This window comes from Engraulis encrasicolus, chromosome 6, assembly GCF_034702125.1.
Source record: "Engraulis encrasicolus isolate BLACKSEA-1 chromosome 6, IST_EnEncr_1.0, whole genome shotgun sequence".
Classification (NCBI taxonomy): Eukaryota; Metazoa; Chordata; class Actinopteri; order Clupeiformes; family Engraulidae; genus Engraulis; species Engraulis encrasicolus.
This window is the reverse complement of record NC_085862.1, coordinates 25,869,495-25,894,868: the sequence shown is the minus strand read 5'-3', so window position 1 is coordinate 25,894,868 and position 25,374 is coordinate 25,869,495. Positions and strand designations below refer to the sequence as shown.

General features: G+C 44.9%; 1 protein-coding gene across 1 annotated transcript in view; it reads right to left on the bottom strand.

Moving 5' to 3' along the window:
• The window catches only part of plpp2b (phospholipid phosphatase 2b), a 41,868-nt gene that overhangs the window by 15,134 nt on the left and 1,360 nt on the right, over positions 1-25,374 (bottom strand). The gene's annotated exons all lie outside the window — the stretch shown is intronic.

The following is a 25,374-nucleotide window of genomic DNA, read 5'->3' as shown; positions in this document are numbered from 1 at the left end:
TTTGAATGGGGCTGAGCGGAGTAGAAACAATCTTATTTTCCAAGGTTTTCCACCTGTCTGGAAATGTTGACCAACGGGACCCTGTGACTGTGGCTGCAAACAAGCCCAACAATAGAGTGATTGACTCAGGAAATAAAACAATAACAAAACAACTTGTATGTTTCTCCAAAACGGCAATATAATAAGATTTGTCGTCAGGAGGATGAACTCTCCGGAAAATACTCCAAGGTGCCCAACTTAGGTTCCCCACCCCTGACCTAAAGCATGAGATACTATGTCTCAAGGGCCATTCACGGCCCTTGAGGCAATTTTATCCGGCCCCCAATGTAATTTTAACGTTATGCAGCTTCACATTGAATATGACACATTTTGTAAAGGAAGCTTAGAAATTATGTTTGCAATACATTTATGTCATATTCAGGGGACCTAGAGAAGTTGGGGTCTGTTTTAAAGGTGGCTGCCTTCATTATAGGCCTAAAGTGCCGGGGGAAATCCTGGGTTGTGTTCATAGTACAGTCCTTGGAGGACTTACAGCCCTTGGAGGAATTTGAAGTGGCCCCTAGAACGAAAAACCCCTGCTTTAGGTAGAGAAAACACAACTAGCTACAAAGGCACTTTTGTTTGTGCATCCCCTCAAACATCTAGATTTAATTTCCAAACCACTTTGGATCTCTCTGGAAGTGATACCTTGGCCAAAAAAGTCCACTTAATGACACATGAAAGTTAATACGATAGCCTCATCAAAAATAGTCTACACATCAGAGTAACACCATGCACCAAAATGTTTCATCCAAATGCCACAGTTTACAAAAACCCATATTTGCCCTTGATCATGCACGGATTCTGTCAGTAAATATTATTACTGTTGTGCCCTAATGCTGTGGGACCAAATATCCGAGCTTTGGTCAACAAACTTCCCTAAAATAAGCCCAGGTGCGTGATGCAGATGGTGAAATAGGGAGAATTTTGAGATCTCTCCAAACCGGCCTTTGGGCGACCCATCAGAGTTGGTAAACAACAGACTTGAACCCTCACAGCCACAGGTGGAGAGCAGGGCGATATAGGTTGAAAGTTGAACTTCTTTTTCAAATGTATTTTATGTGAATTGCTATTATGCACTCCTCACTCATTTACTTGTACCGTTTTTAATTATAGTCTTCATCTTTGTTCTTGCTTTACATTTTACAATTTTTGGCGGAGTGCACTGAACTGCCCACTATATGAAATGCCCTTCTAAAAACAAACTTTACCTACTGTAGACGAGCCATTGCTTTGGGCTTTTCTGTGAGTTCCAACATCAGCAGCCTGGTAAACCAAGCTCTCATCCTGCATTTAATTTGGTACATAATGAAGCCTGCACATCATGACACACCATATGAGGAGCTGGTTCACCAGGCTGCCCATGCGACAGACTGTGGTGTAGACATTGGTTTCACAGATGGAGGCATGAAGGAAGGGTTTGGGGTGTGTGTGCGTGTGTGTGTGTGTGTGTGTGTGTGTGTGTGTGTGTGTGTGCGCGTGCACGTCTGTCTCACTGTGTGTATGTGTGCGTGCACGTGTGTCTGTCTCACTGTGTGTGTGTGTGTGTGTGTGTCTACGTGTGTGTCTGTCTGAGTTTGTTCATCACCTCAGCTCACCTGGCAGTCGTCAGAGGGCTAAAAACAGTAACCAATTAGCGGCCTGCATTCCTCTACAGTGACAGACACACTTAACACTTAATTAGACGCATGGCCTTATTGTTTCCAGCTATTACCAGCAGGTGGGCCTCACAGCATCGTACACAAGAGACCCTAATAAAACAAGCAGTAATGAGAAGAATACTTCAGGACAGTCAGGATGGCGGCGTATTCCCTGCTCTATAGCTGGGTATAGTTTTGTTCAATTTTTGTGTGGTAAAATTTAGTGTATTCACTATTTATATAACATCAACGAAACATCAGTGAAGTGGCCTGCCCACTTGAAAACCTGATGAAGTTGACAGGTCCATACCATGCAGCTCTGTCCTCAATGGAAGAAGTCTGAGAGGAGCGATTTCAATGCTAGCCATCATATGGAGGGAGCAGGACTCAACTCCTGCCAGGGTGGTGGCTGCGGTATACTCTACCGTTTAAAGACATATCATTATACATTAAGTATCATTACATACATTAAGTGTATTGTTTATAAACTGTTTATAACAGTTTTGAGTACCTTCCACATTATATTTCTGTGGACATTCCACATTATATTTCTGTGGAAGAATACTTGACCGTTAGGTTTACAAATGATCCTCTGTTCTATATACAAACGCCTGCTATTGTTTACTTTAATTTTTTGTTGTATGTTTATTGAAGTCTAGAATACAATTTACCCTGGGTTATAATTCTCTCATGGTTAGTAGTGAACACCACCAAGAACAGTACAGGCATTATAAGGTCAAACCTGAAGCCCCAAGACCACTCCTCCTGAAGGAAAACCATCCTAAAAAGTCAGACAAAGACGAGCAGTTTTCTCATTTGACCTCTTTTTTTCCTGCCACTTCCTGCTTTCCCGAAACGCCTCTTAAAGTAGAGGATGCTGACAAACACTGTCTCCCCCGACACACACACACACACACACCTCTTAAAGTAGAGGACGCTGACAAACACTGTCTACCCCGACACACACACACACACACACACCTCTTAAAGTAGAGGACGTTGACAAACTCTGTCTGCCTAGAGTGTGTTCACAGCTGCAGCCAGGTTTCCTGTGGTCTCTCTCTCTCTCTCTTTCTCACACACACACACCTGCTGCCCTAGGCCAATGTATCACATGCATGGCCACTGCCCTCATGATCTTTCCACATGTTCGCGCATACACGCACGCACACACAATCACTGTTTCAGAGACATCACGCACGCACCCTTCATGCTCTTAACACACACACACACACACACACACACACACACACACACACACACACACACACACACACACATTTCAAGCACAGCTAGGTACACCTCGTGCCCTCACGCGCACACAAATATAAACCCAGAAACACACACACACACACACACAGACACACAGACACAGACACAGACACAGACACACACACACACACACACACACACACACACACACACACACACACACACACACACACACACACACACACACACACACACACACACACACGCACGCACGCCAGGGTGTGTTCAGCATCCTGTCTGGGTCGTCTTGTTTTAGTGCTGAGCTGGTATAAATAATGTTCCACCTGATGCTGCTCTCCTCTCCTGGCCGCCCTCGCCCTCCGCACATGAAGACACTCAACTGAGCTCCTGTCTGTCAGCATCCTCTGCTCTGCTCTGCACATTCAGCGCTTACCTCAACTTTTCCAAGGAGTGCAGTACAGATCACACTAGGCATATAAGCAAGTCATCACTGCGGAAACGGTGACTGTGTGTGTGGGTTTGTGTGTTGTGGTGAGTTTGTGTATGGGCTTGTGTAGGTGGGCGTGTGTTTGTGTGTGTGTGTGTGTGTGTGTGTGTGTGTGTGTGTGTGTGTGTGTGTGTGTGTGTGTGTGTGTGTGTGTGTGTGGGTGGGTGTCATGGGCTTGTGTGTGGGTGGGCATGCTTTGTGTGCATGTAAGCGTGTATGTGTGCATGTGTATGTGTGTGGGTGTGTGTAGGCATGCTTGTGAGTGTGTGTGTGTGTGTGTGTGTGTATGAATAACACTGCAAGGGTCACAGTATACTCTGAGTCCATGGACAAAGACGCATGCTGTCTGTACAGAGGAGAGCGACACCAGACCGAGACGTCAGCAGAAAGAGTCATTGTGTGGCATGTCAATGCACAAAGGCCATGAGATAAGAGCTGCTATCATTCTGGGTTTTTGTTTCTGTCTCTTACACGGCAGCATCATTTGGCCTTGAATGTTGCCTTTCTACTGAGCTGAAATGCAGGGACTTGCCATCGCCACTTGATCCGAAACTTGTGGTTTAGGTCAAATCAACTTTTTCCATTGTTTCTTGAGCCTTAAAATGTGTCCAGTGAGGGACATTTCATGTCAAATCACACACTTTGGGACCCGGTTGACACATATCTTGAAGAAACTTTGTATGTGTTTTTAGTCACAAGGTACTGAATTCGCATGAATGTGGCAACAATATTACAGAGAATGTGTGAATTAGGTGGGTGGTACACCATGCATCAGTAGAATTTCCCTTCCCTTTGTACCAACAACATACAAAGACCAAGAAGTGACAACAACGAACACCGCTGTTGGTTGATCGTGACGATGAGAGTGAATATGGAACTATGGATGTTCCTGTTCCTGGGCATCCCCCTGCCGCCCCAATCTCAATACCCCATCCCTAAAAATGAGATGAAAGAAAAAAGCTCAATTTAATTACAATTAATTTGTTTTACGGTAATCGATTAACATTTGAATTGACTAAAGTCGATTGATCGTTTAATTGTTGACATCCCTGTTCCTTATTATGTAAAGTAGCAATAGATGGCACGTGAATAGTATTGCATGTGGTATTGAAAAAGAACAGGTGTGTGAACCGGCAATACAAGTTTGCATAGCGAACACATACAGTAAACAAAACATGTAATACACTTCAAATATACAGTATAACCAGTCAAACACCACCAGAGAGGCAGTGCTACCTGTTTTGGATGCGCACCAGCAATTTATTTACACACACGTAGTCTAAATAGTCATAATAGTAACCTTTTGTGACCCATTAGCAGAAATGCACACATGTTTATACAGATGTGTGTTCTGAGCACCATAATTAATCTATAAATCATCATGGAGATCCATGGAGAGGTAGAGGTTTTCGTCACATCTTTAACTAAGCAGTCTGTTAATCATTATTTACTTAACTCAAATGCCTCCAGGATGGAAACAAGGGAACACGACTAACAGCCTGGTAAGTACACACACGCACACACAGGCCATGCATCCAGACACCTCTTAAACCCAGCGACACATAAGTTATGCGCACACACACACACACACACACACACACACACACACACATGTAGATGTTGGAGGATGTCGGGTGGATTCCACTGACCACATCGAACTCCGTAATAGTTAAAGCAGCGCTCCAATTTAACATCATCAAAGGCTCACTCACACACAATATAATGCTCTTCCCTCCCAAAACACACGCGCGCACACGCGCGCACACACACAGGCACACCTCTTCCAGTCTGGTGCTTCTGTCAACACAGGCCAGCTGTGGCCCACCTGCTATCTGCAGAACATTTCCCACTTGCTCCCCCAGACCACCGCCCCTCTAATCAGCGTTTACTCAGGAGGAGGTGAGACCAGGGAGGTGGAGAAGGAGGTGAGAAGGGGAGGTGAGAAGGGAAGGTGGAGAAGGAGGTGAGAAGGGGAGGTGGAGAAGGAGGTGAGAAGGGGAGGTGAGAAGGGGAGGTGGAGAAGGAGGTGAGAAGGGGAGGTGGAGAAGGAGGTGAGAAGGGGAGGTGGAGAAGGAGGTGAGAAGGGGAGGTGAGAAGGGGAGGTGGAGAAGGGGAGGTGGAGGAGATGAGAAGAGGAGGTGAGAAGGAGGTGAGAAGGAGGTGGAGAAGGGGAGGTGGAGGAGGAGGTGAGACCAGGGCTGGATAATCCATAAGGGCCAGCGGCACAGTGCCCAGGGGCACCAACCATTTTTGACCAGTGAGACGGCACCACAAGACACAAACTTAACAAATATTGTTTGGGGGCACCAGAGAGGAGTAGGAGGTGGAATAGGAGGTGGGTGAGGAGGACTGAGGAGGTGGAAGAAAGCAAGGCCAAGTGTATTTTCCACTTGCTCCCAGACACTCCACTTTTTGTTTCCACGACTGGATCCCATCACTGTGATCAGAGCTTGTTCAGGGATAATCTAGGCGGAGCTGAGACAGGAGACCTTTCATCTCCAGCAATCAAACTCATACTGTACAGAATCACAATCACATTCTCACAGAAGGAGCAGGTGGTAGACTCAGAGAGAGGCTCAGCCTAATCAGTGTTTATTCAAGACCAACCTGACAAGAAGGCGGAAGGGGAGGTGGCAGATACTGTCACTCTAATCAGTGTTTACACAGGACTAAGAGCCTCCCTACATCGGTTCCACTAAAGCGTGGAGCATTGCTCTGCCAACGTTTGATTCCACTGTTTTCAATACAACCCCTCACACACATTGGTGCCGATGTGGAGGGTTGTATAGAAAACAGCGGAATCAAACATTGGCAGAGCAGTGCTGCGCACTTTGGCGTGACTGGTGTATGGAGAGCCTAAGACTACAAGGAGGAGGATGAGGATGTGGCAGAGAGAAGAGGAGGGAGAGGGGGTGGGAGAGAAGGTGGACGCGAGGTGACAGAGAGAAGAGGAGGGAGAGGGGGTGGGAGAGAAGGTGGACGAGAGGTGATAGAGAGAAGAGGAGGGAGAGGGGATGGGAGAGAAGGTGGTCGAGAGGTGACAGAGAGAAGAGGAGGGAGAGGAGTGGGAGAGGAGGTGGAGGTGTGTCTTAGTTCTTAGTAAGCTGTGGGAACACTAAGCAGCAGAAAAGCCTTGACACCACACCACAGATATGCCTTTCATCTGCAGCCATATTCAAATGCTATCCAGAAGTGGATGCCAGTCGTTCACTGCCCTTGGCTCCTCATCCAACTGGCTTTAAAACAAAAACACTCCCACAGAAATAGCAGAAAGTCCTAATCTGAAGTGTCAAGAAACACATGTTTGACTTTTCCGTTCACAGATCCCCCTGTGTGACACATAGTTGGAGAGACAGGACAGAAACTGATAAAATACGACCAGAAGAGAGTTTTAAAAGTCTTTGTTGCAGCACGGCTCTAGGACTGGGATTCCTCCCAGGGGCCGCACATAAAAACTGACTGACAGGCCTCCGTGCAAAAGCAACAAGAGACTCTAGTTTTAACAAGCGGATTTGAGAAAGAAAATAATTTTTATGATTTAAAAAAATCATGACTTCACCAGAGCAATATTTCCATCCCTGATGTTTTCATAATTGCATCAGTGCATTTCGTTGTATTTTTGTGCAATACATGTACAAACAGTGTTTTACCACAATTAAAATGAAAGCATTTGGAGGGAAGCTCGCACAGTGAGCAGTGTTTTTGTTGCACCCTTCAGACTCAGTTTAAACACCATTTAACTGGGCAAATCATGGCCAAAGTATGATGTGTGTGTGTGCTTCAAGAAAAAAATCTCCTAAAATCTTAAATAAGGATCATTAACCGTCTGTCGCAGTCTAGAAAATATGCAAATACTCGGGAAAATGGACCCACGGAAGGTTTGGAAAAGTATAATTAGCATAATTTCAGGAATTTGGAGATCCTTGATCATTCTGGATTGGTGGTGCCTACCTGTCTGCTTGTGTGCGTCTTCGCGCTGCTAAAAAAAAGCTAATATTTGTGGAGCAAAATGCCTTAACACATGTAATGAAAGGCGACCTCTGACATGGACAACAGCTTTGCAATTATGCTGTCAAAGGCTGAGGTGACGTGCCAAATAGATTTGACACAGCACAATCAGAAACGGGTGTCCAGAGGTTTGGCCTAGTAGCCACACTGCGCATGAAGAGAAACACTCAGGATACTGCTCTACAAAGGCAAAGTGCAGTAACTTCCCCACCATTGAAACTGAGAAAAAGGCCTTCAAAGCCTTGGTATTACGTTGGATATTGCAGTTAATGCAAAATTGACATGGGAATATCTCTAAAACAGGACACATTTTGACCATAAAGCTTTGTCACAAGATAAAGTAGGTGGTATGAAGGTAATTTTCAGTCAAAACTCAATTTTGATGAAATATACTGTATAGTTACTGCACTTTGCCTATGTATGGCAGACTACTGGACTGCAGTAATGCATGTTGCCTGACAACATAAGTAACCTAGCAGAACACTACACTTTTTATTACATAATAAGACTTAGCAGTCTTCAAAGTCCAAAACCCCAACAGTAGACAAGCTACAACATAAACCCTCTCAAGAGAGACATTTATGAGATTGTTTTAACTTCAACAGGGCATAAAGTGAAATTCAACAGATGGTTGGTAGATCATTTAGGTTCATAAAGGTTGGAGCAGGCTTCACCCAAATAGATTTTTCTTCTTTTTAGGGTGCTGACTAAAATATTGTAAAAATGAAAAGTAAGAAAAGGTCCTATCATGCATTAACTTTCTTGTTATTAGTAGTAATTATTATTATGCATTTACACTAATTATTAGTGCTGTAACGATATTGTATCGAACCGAGAAATCCTGATACACAGACTCACAATACTCTATCATGATACAAGGATGCACCCTTCAAAGTTTTGACACCCATCAGTCCAGAAAACTACCGCATGATATGCAGTGATGGTGCTCCAAGCTTCAAATAATCATCATTATTATATTTTAACTTTTACAAATTATTTGTTGCCTCTTGTAACCTATTCTGTCCTAGTTTTATTCATAATTTTATGTTATAACATTGGCAAACGTGAAATCGTGGGGTGTATCGAACCGTAGGGCTAAAATCGTGATACCAACCGAATCGTGAGTTGAGTGTATCATTACAGCCCTACTAATTATATGACCCATTCTTATTTTCAGGTAGATCATTCAGAAAACACCAAAACCATTGTCTCACGAAACAAAACTATGACACAATGAGCGGTTCATCTTAAATAATAGGCTTTATAATCTGTGTAGGGTTGAAACATCAGCATTGTTGTGTAAGGAAGGACTGGCAGGCAAGGTGTGTGCCCTGTGGTGGTAAAATAGGAGGAGTAGGAATGACTCATCTTTCATCTTATGAAAAGATAATGATCAGGTCAAGAGGGAATATAGAGGCCTAGAGCTACAAGGCAACTCCCTGAGTCACATTAACTGGGTCATTCTACTTGTATGTGGGCAATCCTCTGGGTTTGCCATACTCCATTTTTGTTCTACTTACTGTACCAATAGTAGTAGTTGAACTTTATTGTCCCCATGCGGCAATTGTGTTTGCAGTACAAACGCTGGCACTGGCACCAAACATGAGACACAGACAGGCATAATAGTCTATCTACTGTACACTCCATCATACATTTTAACGGAGAAGAGCAGAGGACAAAATCATCTACCTTCATTCTGTAGCACCAGGTGTGGGTGTGATCTAAATGTTTCAGGTGAAAATGTATAAGCTTACTATAATCCTTTTATGGAGTATAGTGACTGCATTCAAAGTCGTGGGATGATATTAATCAACTTTATATTCAGTCATTTTAAGAGTGAGTTCATCATTGGCAACAGGTTTGGATGTCAGAGTAATGCTTTTCTTCAAGTGTCTTCAAAGGGGTCAAGTCAGTGCTTTACAGCGTTTTACCAGCACTGAAATCCCTGTAACTGTTGCCCTCACCACCTACTGGGAATATCTTAAAACTTAAATTAAGCAAACAAAAAAAGCACAAACCCAAATTACACCTCACGTCAGTCACAAAAACAGTTAAATCTGACAATAAGCAAACACAGTTTCTTTCTCTTCCTGATTCCAGCAAAACATTCAAGCCCTCTGCACAGCCTTGAAACCGTTTCAGGGCCCCTTACGTAATGCACTCGCACAAACACGGCCTTGGCCAAAATAAATGTTTTCACCTGACATACCGTAATACAAACACCATAAACACTAGCCTCGTAGTGGAGGGAAATGTGAACGAGTGAATGACTTGACTGACTTGACTGACTTTACGCTGCTGGCTACTCTGTGTGAGTGTGGAGGCCAAATGTGAAGCTTGGCTTTTACCGGCACGCATAACTCAACATTACATCTTAGGAGAAAACCGTAAAGAGAGTCTGGAGGGGGGAGTTAATGCTACAGGCGAGATGGATGGGGAGAGGAGCGGGTTTTGAAAGAGGAAAGGAAGACAGACGGCAATGGAGTGGAGAGGTAGAGAGAGAGAGTAAGAGAGAGACAGAGAGAGAGAGAGAGAGAGAGAGAGAGAGAGAGAGAGAGAGACAGAGAGAGAGAGAGACAGAGAGAAAGAGAGGTGGTGGGATGAGGGCAGGAGGAGGGGGGCGGGATTAACTGTGTCAACAGAGAGGTGTGATTGGTGCACACACCACCTGAGTCTCCCCCGCTGGGCCTAAACTGCACCAGTGGAGCTCCGCCAATGGACCAATTGCAGGCTGGCATCAAACCTTCCCTGTCTGCACTCACAATGAGGCCTTTTGAAGTCGCAGGAAATGGCTTAGCGGCATATCCTGTCTGACTAGCGTCTAATTGAAAGATCTAAAAAGTTCAGTTCCTTCTGCTGCGGTCGGGAGAAACAGAAACCGGCTCTTTGCATGTGGGAGCAATATCTGCCGTTTTGATCACGGGGTGTGCAACGCCTCAAATGAATTGCCCCTCCAACCATCTGAGGAAAGCTTGGAAAAGCCTGAAACGTTACACGGTAATAAAACTAAACATTGGCAACAAAAAAATGGGTTGAATTGAAACTCTCTCTTGCACATGTGTCAACTGTCCCTTCAAAACCCCACACAAGACTTGTCCAATGAAAGTCAAAGGCGGTCCACATTGATGAACCGTACCTGGCATTGGTTAAAGCGAAACGTTCGCTTACACATATGGTGACTGTCGTTCAAAGACTGTACACACCAAAAACACCTCCAAAACCAACACTCAGCCAATATTGGGTCCATGTGTGTAGAGCATTACTGTAGGTCTGTTCCTTGTGTAGCATCCCTGGAATCAGTGTTGCCAGATGGGGCGGTTTCCCTGCTTAGGATGGCCTTCTGTGGGTAAATAAAGGGTAAAAAAGGGCATTTGGGCAGGTTTTTCAGCCAATGTATGGCCATTGAAATCAATAGAATTTAGTTCAAACTGGGTGGGATTTAGTGCTTCCAGGCGGGTTTTGAGCATTTTTTTCGGCTGGAAATCATCCGTCTCATCTGGCAACCCTGTCTGGGTTGTGCATGTCACCCTGGCTCAGAACATTCTGCTCTCCAGACTCCTCGTTGATGGCAGCCAGGGAAGCCAACGGGTTTGTGGCCCTTTCAAACGTCTTTGCCCTGGGCCCAGCCAAAGCTGTCAGCAGCAGCCCTGATGGCAGCTGTGGGTCTGTCCCCACACCGCCGCAATGACAAAAGCAGGGGACTCGCACCTGCATGTCAGAGGTCAAACCCTCCCAACAAGCAACACACATGCACAACACCATGCATATAACGCATAACACAGAACGCATGCATAATACCCATATGGCCACTTCTCACGTCATCAGCCAGCATTCACGCAGGTGCTGCGCCTTTGAAATAGGGGACCTGCATATACGGGGCCAGGTCACCTTCTTCAGACTAATGAAGTTTAAGGTGTGTGTGTGTGTGTGTGTGTGTGTGTGGTGTGTGTGAGTGTGTGTGTGTGGTGTGTGCGTGTGCGTGCGTGTGCTTGTGTGTGTGTGTGTGTGTGTATTCATATTGGCCCCATGGCACGCAATCTGACGTTAGCAGCAGCATACAGCCACAACACATGGATGGGTGTGTCAAGTTGACAGACGTAAAAACTATTCAGCAGGGGCCAGAACACATGCATGTTGTGCGTGCAAGAGGGAGATCAGACCCTATAGCACTTGAGGGAACAGATGCTTGAGTAGGGGAGAGAGAAAAAGAAAAAAAAAGCAAGACGCCCATGGACCACTGCTCATTCAGCTACAATTAGATCACCTCACAGGTGAGTGAACGGTGCAAAAACAGGCACTTGCAGCAGTGAAACCAACAGACTAGAACTCACAGGCTGGAACTCTGAGTGCCTGGAATGTAAGAATTAGAACACTGCTGACTGACTGAATGTCCTCCGCAGTTAGGATTTAGCCAAAGCCCTGGCCGGGCCGCCGAAGACCATGGGGCCAAAACAACTGGGAGGCCGGTGAAAGGCCGCATTATTTCACTAAGCTCCCTCTGTGTGTGTGTGTGTGTGTGTACGATGCCAACCCAACCAGTACAGTTTCTACAGTAAAGACTACATGCTGTGTAGGAGTAGTTTGGCCTCCATATAAAACATTTGTTGACAGCTCTTCTTGCTCTTTCAAACACACACACACACACACACACACACACACACACACACACACACACACACACACACACACACACACACACACACACACACACACACACACACACACACACACACGCACGCACACACGGCACGCACACGCACACACATGCACACACGCACACAAACACGCGCACACACACACTTTTTTCATTTACCGTTTCCCTCATGTACTCAATTTGGTGCAAACAAACACACTTCTTTTTGCGGCATTTTCCTCTCTTCACATAAGCTTCCTTTTTCTCTCCCCCTCGTCTCTATCCCCCCTTCTCTCTCTCTCTCTCTCTCTCTCTATCTTCTCTTGTTCCGTTCCTCTTCCATCGTCTCACTGACTGCCACAAGTGTATAGTGTTATTCCTCTCCAGAGCTACTTCTCCTATGCGTTCCCTGCATGCTCCTTCTGACTACTTCCCTGTCCTGTCCCACGCACCCGGTGCCAAACGCTCGTCACACCTTCTAAAAATACGCCTGCTGGGGAAGGAATACACAATCATCTCTCTCTCTCTCACACACACACACACACACACACACACACACACACACACACTCCCTCTCTTTCTCTCTCTCTCGCTTTCTTCTCTCTTTACATTCTCTCCCTCTCTCGCCCTCCTCTCTCTCTACATTTTCTCCCTCTCTCTCTCCATCTCCTCTCTCTTTCACACACATGCCCATTCTCTCTCTCTCTCTGTCTCTCCCTTCCTTGCTCTTCCCTTCCACTGCTGATGTGCAATTACAGTACATGGAATGAGTGAGCCATGCAGTGCCTCTGCTGAACACTAGCTCTGTGACTAACAGACATCCTCTCTGTTTCTGTTGCCTCTGCCAGGGCTGTGGTCAGGACGCTACACTAACAGCATGCTGGAGTCCTGCACTGCAAGCATTGCTTTACAAAGCCTCCTGCCTGCCTGACAGTAGCTTGCTGCACCAATGTACGTACAACATTAGCTTGACGCGCAGTCACTGCGCAGCGCTACAGCGTAGCATAGTTTCACAAAGGGTCTTGCCTAGGGGTGTGCGATATGACGATAAATCGGGAATCGTATAATTGAGTAGAAGATCGTTGAAATTCTGCCAAAGTGGAGAAATCGTAAACACTGTATAGATCACTTTGGAATGATGACTACTTGCTGAATTAATTATAATCCAATGGTGCAGTCAATGCTTGAACAATGTATGCATGTATATTCAAATCCAATTATATATTAAAAACTGTTCAGAAATGTTTGTAGCCCTAAAATGCCTGTTTTATTTTTCTCAACGGAGGGTTGCGATAAAAATTTAAATCGATATTTGATGTTTAAAAAAACGTGATATGATATTTTTGATATGTCACCCACCCCTAGTCCTGCCTCAGTCAATATGTTCACATCATAACATCACATCAAAAATCCAAGTCAAGTCAAAAAGGGTCCAACCTCAAAGTCACTGTACTGCACAATGTGCTGCAGTGTAGCACTGATAGTCATTGCACCAAAGTACAGCATTGTCTTGCCCTGCTTCGCAAGTCACTGAACTGCAGTATGGGTCATTCCACGCCAAATCAACAAGTGCCCGCACTCTTAGGTCTCAAAAAATTCTGAAAATATTACCAAGTGTACCCATGGTACTTAAGAGAAACACTGTACATTTATTTGAATGTAAGATGTATACTCTCCGTGTTACAGCCAATTTTACTGGGGGAGGGGGGTGCCCATTTTGTTCACACTCTTTTTTTTTGTCAAAGTTCACAAGCCCGTAGCTCAATAACTAAACCATGTAGGAAGCTCACATTTGGCATGCTGGTACATAGATAGGAATAGTTTGTTGCTAAACTGTCAGTTTTGGTCTGTATGATCCTGCATCGTCATAGCATTCCCTCAAATCAAATCAACTCCCTTTTTTCTTCATTCTCCATGAATTCTTCTTTTTAAAAATGCCAATGAGACTTGTCTTATGTGATGTTTTCTTTTTTAATTTCCAACCTGAAAATGGGCAACATGCACATTGAGAGCAATATGTTTTCTATGCGTTTCTTCCGCTGCCATCTGCTGGTCAAAAAAAGTAACAACATGACTCTTTGTGTCTGACCTACTGTCTCTTTTGGTGTGCGAACCTGCTCCCACATTGAACGCTCCTGAAATCATTGAAATTGAAATGGATACCTGCACCCCTGCACAAGGACTCTCGGGTGATCATGTCTGGGCAAAATTTGCATTTGATTATTTAGTCTTTACATTAAATGTTATAGAAATCATGTTGCTCTCTTTTTGCATTTTGCCCATGTTCAGGGTGGAAATTAAAAACGAAAACATCACATAAGACAAGTCTCATTGGCATTTTTAAAAAGAAGACTTCGTGGAGAATGAAGAAAAAAATAAAATAAAAATCTGTGGACAATCCCACAAGGTGTTCTGGTGCTCTGAAAATGACACCCAAAATGATTTGTCAGACTTGTGAGGTCTTCTGGTCAAACACTGATGGGGTTTCCTTTCTATTTATATATTTTTATGGGAGTGTTTCTACTTGTATCTACAAGGGGAAAAAATCATGAGGCTATGTTGGGCACAAATATGTCTTCTGAAGGCCTAAACAGAGCACAGCCAAAAACTCCAGTACAATTTGTATCATCTTTGAGGGAATGCTATGAAGATGCAGGATCATACAGCCCAAAACTGACAGTTTTGCAACAAACTATTTCTATCTATGTACCAGCATGCCAAATTTAAGCTTCCTACATGGTTTAGTTCTTGAGCTACGGGCTTGTGAACTTTGACAAAAAAAAGAGTGTGAACAAAATGGGCACCCCCCTCCCCCAGTGAAATTGGCTGTAAAATGGAGAGTATACATCTTACATTCAAATAAAGTAACAGTGTTTCTCTTAAGTACCATGGGTACACTCAGTAATATTTTCAGAATTTTTTGAGACCTAAGTGCGCGGGCACTTGTTGATTTGGCGTGGAATGACCCGTATTGCACTGCCTTAGGGCCTTGTCTCGGAGGCACTATGCGTCAAAATGTCAGAGCTCAATGTGTGTAAGAAATAGGGATAGTGCATGGTTTTTGTTTGCCTTCACAAACTATGAATGTAATACTTACGTAATACAACTGAGCATGGGAAATCAATCACTCCCAAGCTAGTGCTTAAAACGAGCAAGGCACACCTACCTGCATCTCTCACACACACACACCCACACTGTAAATGACAGGTCATACAACTGACCTAACCCCAAAGCATTCACACTCCAAAGAGCAGAAGGGAACAAAGTAACACTCGAGTAGATTTATACCCATGACATTACATGGTTTACTTCTATTCAAAGTGGCTTACAAAGAAGGTCATAAACAAGTTACAAATGCGCAGACGAGCAGAGAGTAAACATCAATGACATAACAAAAAAGCTAATGCAGCAAGAGTGGTGAGGGAGGTCTGAGGGCAGTTCGTTGGGACGGGAAGTGCTCCCAAAAAGAACAGTCTTGACAAGCTTTCTGAAGACGGAAAGAAACTGCAATGTAGTGCCAACTTCATTAATGTTCACTGAAATTCAGGATTTGTTATTTTGGTGAAGGAAGGGAAAAGGTACCCAAGCCGTAACAGGCAAGAACATGAAAGAAGCCTTGCCACATAGACTTGCTGACACTCGCCGATGCTTGTAAGTAACTGGAGTGTCAATGCAATATCTTTCCCAACAGCTACCTATGCTATATCCATCTCAACAGCTTTGGTCAGGCCAAAGTCATCTGAAAGGGCTCCCTCCCAAATACATACAATATAATATAATAATGAGGACCCAATTCTCTCCTCCCTCCCGCCTGCTGGTGCCTGGACAACGGTCCCGTTTGTCCCCCCTGCCGGTTTCTCTGACAACATCACTACAGTAACTGACCCTGTGTTAGCCTCAGTGTTGGTGCTATGAAAGGGCTGATCCTATGCCATGAGGTTTTTTAGTGAGAGCGGTCTGGACTCTGATGTGGCCGAGTGCTTCCTCTCTAAGCTCGTTTACTGTTTTGGATGTAATGCTGTTGTTTACTCAAGCCATTGGCTGCCTCAACTCCTTATCCATCCTACTGGCTGTCCAAGCTCACCACAGCGGCATCCACATCAAAACATACAACGCCTTTAATGCAGGTTGAGATGCCTTACCAAAAAAAGGGGGGGAAAGACCAAAGTTTGGTTAAGTTAAGCGGATTAGCTGGATAGCTGGAATGTCTGATGTAGAGCACACGCTCGAAATGCCAAGGCTGTTGTCTGGTGTTGTGTAGTTCATTTATTACTTGAGTTTATGTCTGTGTCCAGCACCCAGGCTGGAAATGAGTATGTGTTAAGTAAATAGGCTTGCATATATGCTCAGATCAAATACTGCTGCTTGTGTCTGACTGTGTTGGCAAAAAGGCATCTCTATGCTCATCTATGACTGTCTTCCTCTCTGTCTGGGCCTTCCCACTTCCCAGCACAAGTGTCTAATGTGAGTAAGTCTGTATATGCATCTGAATGCATGTGTATGCATGTGTAAGCCAGTGTGTGCATGTTTTTATGTGGGTACCAGCCGGAGCAGTTCTACTCTGCCTGAGGCCTTTGTGTTTGAAAGTGTGTTTGAAAGTATGCGTATGTGTGCCCATGTGTGTATGGGGGTGGGGGGTGGGGTGGTTGGGGGTGTCTGTCTGTGTGTATGGGGGTACCAGCATGAGCAGCTCTGGAGTGCATTTCTCAAAACCATACTTGCTAACTGCGTTAGCTACTTTGTTGTTTGCAATGCAATTTCCCATTGGCAACTATTGGTAACAACTAGACTTTCGAGAAACGCACCCCTGGTCTCCCTGAGGCTGCAGTGGCAGGCAGAGTTGCGCTGAGTCATGTGGAAGGTATGTGCTGATCACACAGGCTCGCTGCAGGCCCGGGAACACAGCATCACAGAAACGCCCTCATTCACTCACTACCTCCCTACTATTTATCTCGTACCATCACTCCTTCATTCACTCCCCCCTCTTTGTTGTCTAATTTGATCCCTCCCTCACACTATACCTTTTTTGGGCTCCTTTTCTTTCTCGTTCTATCCCTAACTCCCTCCCTCCATGCACTCCTTCTCTTCCTATTTCTTTCGTACCATCACTCCCTCATTCACCCTCTCTCTTGCCCTCCTCTTTGTTGTCTCATTCAATCCCTCCCTCCCTCTATACCTTTTTGCCTCCTTTTCATTCTCATTCTATCCCTCACTCCCTCCCTCCCTCTCTCCTTTCACGGACTCATTATCTTCTCATTTCTCTCGTACCATCACTCCCTCATTCCATCCCTCACTCCTCCCTCCATGCACTCCTTCTCTTCCCCTCTCTCTCTTTCCCTCCTCTTTGCCTCTTTCTCTTCCTCCTTCCCTTCCTCACCATACACATTTTTCCTTCTCATTCTATCCTTAATTTCCCCACAGGGATCAACAAAGTTACTCTACTACTCTACTACTAACCCTCCCTCCCTCTCTCTCTCTTTTTGCTCCTTCCCTTCCCTCTGTCCCGCTTTCTCTTATTCACATAATTTACCCTGCACCCGACTTTTTCTCCCCTCCCTCATTTGATCTCTACCTCCCTAACATCATACCCCTCCCTTGTCCGGCATCCCTCTTTCCTTCACACCCCTCCCTTAAAGGTGCACTGTGTAATATTTTTAGAAGTTTATTTCCAGAAGTCATACTGCCCATACACAAATGTTACCCTTCTGGCAATGAGCAGAATAGTTGCAATAGCTCCTCTGGCCACAATCCTACACAGTACACCTTAAAAAAACACCCATGACATCACTTCCCACTTTGGTTTTGACACAACATACGGTACACTCCTTTAACATTTCACCACCCTCCTCCTCCTCTCATCCTCCTCCTCCTCCTTTCATCCTCTCCCTTCCCACCCAGTTCATCCTCCCGTCCTCCTCTCCTACTCTCTTCTTCCACCCCTCCTCCTATCCCTCCAATTAGACATGCTGTATCACACCATGTAGGTGTGTGGGGTGGATGATTGTTCAGTGGAAGCTGCCTGGCTTACTGTGAGAGCCAGTGGCGGAACAATTGCACACAGGGCCCCAGGGCAAGACACTTATAGTGCCCCCTATACAGCTCGCCAAGCTCACAATAGGGCCCCCACCACCAATATGGGAGGGCCCTAGGCCCATGGGTGAGTGTCCTGTTCGACATTCCTATAGCCCCATCCCTGGTGAGAGCTTGCACAGCATGGCCTGTCCTTACAAGCACATTACGTGCTGTATTCCACTGTACTCCCATGACTTTTCTCAGGAAAAAGTGTTATCTGGACGAGAACAGCCAATTTCCTGTAACGGGAGAACAGCAAATGCTGTCTCATTTCATCAAACACACTGTTCCTGGCAAGTTTTCGTTATGTCATTATTCACAAGTTGCGGGAAAACTCAGGGGGCATTTCAGACGCATATTGGGCAATATGGGAAATGCGGGGAATATATATATTTTCCTGGTCATAATTCTCCTGCAATAGGATAACTCATTGGATCCTCTGAGTGGGGATGGCTGATCAAAAGTCTCCAAATTGTGATTAACAATCTGTGACTATGAGGGGATATAATTGTGATACTAATCATCATCAGAGAATACGTGAAAACATTTGGAGAGAATTGCTTCAATACTGAAGGCGGCCACCTTTACAACAGACCCCACCTTCACGAGGTCCCCTGAAAATAGATCTTCAATTGGAATGAAAATGTAATTTCCAAGATTGCTTTACAAAACATGTCATAGTATTTCATGTGAAACTGCATAATCATATCAGGGGGCAGATAAGGATAAGACAGCCTCACATTCCCCTCCCATGCTCTGTTGGCTCACTACTTGACACCACACACCAGCCAGACAAGTGTCTGCACATCCACAAAACCATTTGGAGCCATCTCATGGGAAACAGGCTTTAGGAGATTGACTAAGCACTCACCGGGCATGATCAGATGAATCCCAAATTACACAATAGGAATGAAGGAACTTGTCTACTGACACATACTTAATATCCCTTTCCCTACGAAAACCCCTCATATTATTACTCATATGCATCATGGGGGTGTGTTCTGTCAGTAAAAGGTGAAAGTCTTTGGCTTAATACATTCATGTTTTGAGCAATCTCTAGGAAAAAAATCATTAAAGCAATCTGAACTCTGTTCTGCTATAAAAATGTGTGTGGTTGAGGAAATGTGACATTAGGTCGTACACATTTGTACACATGTATAGTATTACCAGTCTCCCCAGACATTTTTGTAAAAAGTTGCAATCTAAAATGCCCAAAAGCTGTGATTTAGTTGCGATCCCCTTTTTGGAATGAAAGTTGAGGAATATTTTGCATATTGACATAGTACAGGAAATAATAGCCTAGGCCTGTAAAGGACTGTAAAGACACTGAGACAGCTTTCCTGTCAAGTTAATTTTGAGCAACATTAAAGTGAAAGACTCAACCCTACCGTGGCTTAATGGTAGGGCACTTGTCTCCAACGCGGCTGACCAGGGTTCGATTCCAGCCTGGGTCCTTTGCCCACCCTTCCCCGTCTCTCTCCCAAATGTTTCCTGTCTCTCTCTCAAACTGTCCTACTAATAAAGTCTAAAAGACCAAAAAAACTCTGGCACATTCTGCTAGTCTTGTTTTTTCCCCCCAGTAGTGTAATTTTGGTAGCGTAGTAATAATTACTATAGGTCCTGGGTCCTTCAAAGCAACTAAAGTTAAACAGTGCACATGTGAAGTAGTATTTACTTATATGCTCAGTTTTGACATAGCAAATACCTGCATGCAAACAGTTATGCAATTATGCCAAGGCATAATTTCCAACAGATGAAATTCTTAACTGCTAGTGACAGCACTTTCTTCTTGTATATTTGACAAAAAAACAAACCCGGAGCCTAGCTAAAGTATCATTCACTTTCAGGATTTTTTTGTTTTGGTCAGAATCCGTAATTGTAGTTTCAGTGTTCTGCTCTGAGGAGCTAATCGTTACCACCCACGTATTAGAGCACATTCCCCAGTGATTGTGCCCAGCCCTGGCCTGTAACGGGAGAGCCCAGTGGTTCCCAAACTGGGGGTCGTGGAGGTACTGAAGGGGGGCCGCAGACAAAAGGGACATTGCATAAAAACAGGAAATCCACAGGTTAACAACTAACAGCTAAATAAATGTAGGCCTATTTGGTGTTCTGTGGATTTCAACATTAGCGGACAAACTATTAATGGAAATCTAGCAATATTAATGGACAATTAAAAAAAATAATTGTTGTAGGGGGGCGCAGTGGCGCAGCGCGCTAAGCCCCCCACATTTGGGCTTGCATGCCCACCCTCGGGGACCCCGGTTCGAGTCCAGCCGGGGTCATTTCCCGATCCTCCCCTGTCTCTCTACCCCATTCGCTTCCTGTCACCATCTTCAACTGTCCTGTCAAATAAAGGCATAAAAGCCCCTAAAAATATATATTAAAAAAAAATTGTCCATTAATATTGCTAGATTTTCCATTAGTTTGTCCGCTAATATTGCTCGAAATACATTTGCTATGCTTAGACTATGGTGGGTGGTTGGGTCCAAAAAGAGGTCTCTGCTGAAAACGTTTGGGAACCACTGGGAGAGCTTCTGAGGGATACAGGGCTGTTACAGGATGCCTCTGCCTGCTGCCTCCCTACATGCTGTGCTATGAGCCTACTTCCTGACCACAACAGATTCTAGCCACCGCACTGCACGGCACACAGGCATTGGCCCCTAGCAATTACACACTTTTATAAAATGTGGACTACCATTTCTGAAACTATTGATCACCTTAATAGGTTTTCCCTTTCTTTTCTGCTCCATTTAAATCGTTCTTTCAACACACACACACACACACACACACACACACACACACACACACACACACACACACACACACACACACACACACACACACACACACACACACACACACACACACACACACACACACACACACACACACACACGCACACACCTCATATTAAATCATTGCTCAACATGCCTGGAGCTTATAAATGGCGGCTTCTCTGTACTCTAGAGCAGTGTTTCCCAACCTTTTTTGTGTCATGTACCCCCTAAGCCTTTTCGTTGTGCCATGAGTACCCCCTAACTCATATTTTACGTCACTATTTCTATTGCAGTGTGACTATGCTCCATGCATTTGTTAAAATTATATTGTTCCAAGTACCCCCTGCAATGTGCTCGCGTACCCCTAGTGGTACACGTACCACTGGTTGGGAAACACTGCTCTAGAGCCAACAAACTATGGGCCATAAAGAAACAAGCATTTGTCAACATAATATAATAAGAAGCAGGCAGGCCTTACGATTCATTCAAGCGGCATGAACCAAATCAGTTAATCCTCTGCTGTGTGTGGAATACAGTAATATTGCTGTAGCCCAGTGGTTCTCAACCGTTTTTGAACAAACGTCCCCTTGACCTCATCACAAGCCTGACAACAGCCCCCTTAGTATTAAAAAAATAAATTGACTAATGCCCCTCAATGGCAACTAAGAACTATCCCCCTCTCAGCTGTATCCTTCTCAAAGCCCCCCTAGAGCTCCCCAATGCCCCCTGGGGGGGCTGTACCGCCCCCGTTGAGAAACACTGCCGTAGCCCTTCAGAAGGTCGATAAGGGGTTGACTCTGGCAACACATTTAACAACTGATGTTGCCACCACATTTAGTGGTATATGTGGACTTACAGACACCAATTATCGCTCTACATTGAATACCAAAGTGAAGCAGAGCAGCAAGGGCTGTGTGTGTGTGTGTGTGTGTGTGTGTGTGTGTGTGTGTGTGTGTGTGTGTGTGTGTGTGTGTGTGTGTGTGTGTGTGTGTGTGTGTGTGTGTGTGTGTGTGTGTGTGAGAGTGTGAGTGTGAGTGTGAGTGTGAGTGTGAGTGTGAGTGAGAGTGAGAGTGAGAGTGAGAGTGAGAGTGAGACAGACAGACAGACAGACAGACAGACAGACAGACAGACAGACAGACAGACAGACAGACAGACAGAGAGAGAGAGAGAGAGAGAGAGAGAGAGAGACAGACAGACAGACAGACAGACAGACAGACAGAGGAGAGAGCCAACACCCATGGCCAGTGTTTGTGCTGAGGGTAGGCTTACACGGGCGGGTGGGCTCAGTGCAGGGGAAAGGGAAAGGGAAAGGGCCAGGGGAAAGGGGTAGGGTGGGTACAGTAGAGTCCCGAGACGGGCCCGGCCGAGGGTCTCAGATTGGATGTCAAACAAAGTCGTTCGAGAGGAATGTCTGGTGGGGCCGCAAAACCCCTAAAACCACCAGCCGTCTGTGTGCAGAGAGGTGAAGGGACGATTTTTTTTTTCCTCCACCGACAGTCTAGGACTTAAAACCCCAGCTGCTTGAGTGCGGGGAGGTGGTGGGGCGCAAAAAGAAAACCCTCCATCAGCCATATAGAGAGGTGGAGGGCCTTAAAACCTCAACTGACTAGTAAGCTTATGGAAAGGTGGAAGCACCCAAAAAAAATCACCCGCAGACTGGGTGTGAAAGGGTGGAGCAACTTAAACTCATTCCTGCAGTCGTGTACATCAGAGGTAGAGGAACAGTTAAAAAAAAAAACTGGAGAGGCCGGGCTCTACCGTGGGTCTAACGGTAGGGCACTGGTCAGCTACACTGGCGACCTGGGTTTCATTCCGGCCCGGGTCATTTGCCGATCCTTCCCCATCTCTCTCCCCAATCGCCTCCTGTCTACCTCTCCTATTCTATTATCATCAATAAGTTTTAAAAAAAGACCAACAAATCTTCGAATACAACTGGAGGGACACAAAAACAGCTGACATCAGGCCGTGAAGAGGTGGAGGCCCTACCTACACTATCCAACCAACCACCAAAATCTGGTAAGGTGGAGAGAAAAAAAAAACCTCCACCAGCAACAACGCCCTGCACCAGTTTGTGGTAGAGAGGTACAGGGACCCTCAAAACCTCAACCGGACATTTGTGAGTGGGAGAGGTAGAGGAACTTAAGCCATCTGCGAGAGGTGGGGACCCAAATACCCCTTAACCCATCGTGTCCTGGACCAACATATACGCTGCATTCAGGCTTTTGAGATTTCAGTTATTTATTACAAATGTGGGGTATGTTAGAACTGAATGAACACATTCTAGTGCAAAATGAAAGTTCTAGCTTTTAAATGCAACTTATTTCATGTTTTTACGTGCTTCTGAGGCTGACATATTTAGGTTTTAATAGGCAGAGGACACCTTTTTCCAAAAGGGGCTTACGCTAAAATGGGTTAAACAAGAAGTCTGTGGACTGGAGAAGTGAGGTGGAGAGGTGGATGGACTTAAACCATCTTCTACCAACTGTCTGAGTAGATGTGGAGAGAGTAGTTTGCGCAGACATGGAGGGACCTATATACCCTTTCAACCTGTAGTCTGTGGACTGGAGAAGTGAGGTGGAGAGACCTCAACAACCCTTAACCCATTTTAGCCCAAGCCCTTCTTGGGAAAAGGTGCACTCTGCCTCCAAAGCACATAAAAACATGAAATAAGTTGCATATTGCATTAGAATGTGTTCATTCAGCTCTGACATACCCATATTTTTAATAAAACAGCTCAAATCTCAAGAATCTGAACTCAGCATATATGTCGCACCAGGACAAAAGGGGTTAAACCAGCCAGTAATCTGTAGAGAGGTGGAGGAAGCAAAGAAGAAAACTTTCCACTACCTACCTATGTCTGCTACCTACAAGTGGAGAGACACAATAAACACAACCCTTCAACCAGCAGTCTATGTGTGCAGAGGTGGAAGGACTCCACCAGAGCTGTCTGGAGCAGTGGAGTGACTGACCACCTATTTTACAACTATGGCAACATGAGCTACCTTCACCTGCTTCCTCCTTTGTGCGGTTTTAATGTACAGTATGTGCGTGTGTGTGTGTGTGGTGAACATGTCATTCAGCTGTGCGTCAACACTGTTTCCTCTGCTATTCCCTGCGTGCTGATATATATTTACAGTTTTTGCTTTTTTTAAAAACTTGCCTCATTGGTAAAGACGGATTTGAACTGGATTGAATGAAAGCATTGTGAAAGGCAGCGCTGCTTTATGACCGATAATTACTTCAGATTGTGGAAGGCGGATCACAAATGGTTACAGGAAGTAGCATTATGACAGGTAGGTCAGGGAACAAAAGGGGCACACAGGAGTGCAGAGATATGAGAGTGGAAATGGGGCCATGAGGCCATCTTTTTATTTTCTTAAGATATTTTTGGGTCTTTTTCACCTTTATTAACCAGACAGGAACGTTGTGAGAGAAAGGAGATAAGTAGGAAGAGAGAGAAGGGAAGGATCTGCAAAGGACCTTGGGTCAGAATCGAACCCGGGTCGCCGATGTAATGGTATGGCGCCTTTGCTAATTGAGCCCCCGCGCTCCCTGCCATGAAGGCCATCTTAACTTGACACTGACACCATGCAGATTGGAATAGCCTTGACCCTAATTTCTACTCTTTCACAATAACCACAAGTATTTATGCCTATTTATTACTTATTCTGTGTTGTAAACAGATGTACACCCATTAATGTCGGATTGCTGAATGGGGGCATTGGTCTATTTAATTTTTAATACTAAAGGGCGCGTTGGGAGGCTTATGAGAAGGTCAAGGGGGGTTTGTTCAAAAAAGGTTGAGAACCACTGAAATAGATAATACACATGTAATAATTAACAAGCCATGGTGGTGGTTCTTCAATAAGGACAAGTGTGTGAATAATACTACTACAGACAACACTTTAGTAGATGTTTCAATGCCACTGCTTCAAGGACACTGTCTTTCTAGATTACCTTACCATTCTCTGTTCTCAGACTACACCATGGTGCTTGTCATCTAAAAAAAAATCATACAACTGTGGTGAGATCAACAATTGGCACGCATGCGTACACAACAATAACAAAACAGGCCATTGCCTTCAGAACCACTGGAGCGGCAAGTAGGCTACTGAGATGCTTGCAATCCGGCGCGCAAATCAAGTGTGTAGCCAGCAAAAAGATTGCATCCTGTGTGCAATACACTGCGTGTATCTCCCTGAAATAGAGGAAAGCCCCCAAATAAGAGTGAGCTGAGGTGTATACGTGAGATAAATGTGATTCACTGGGCATATAGTAGAGATTAAAAATGACTAGAAACATTGAGCTCGACACACGAGGCCCTGTCGTGTGTAGGAAAGGTGCGTAAAACATTTTTGGACGGTTGGGTAAGCCAAAGTCTGTGGAAAGTTATGAGCAACTGGTATCACATTTCCATAAACAAACACAACGCTTCCTGAACCTTCATGAACTCCAGTAAATTCGGAACAACGGGGGAAAGCCCAC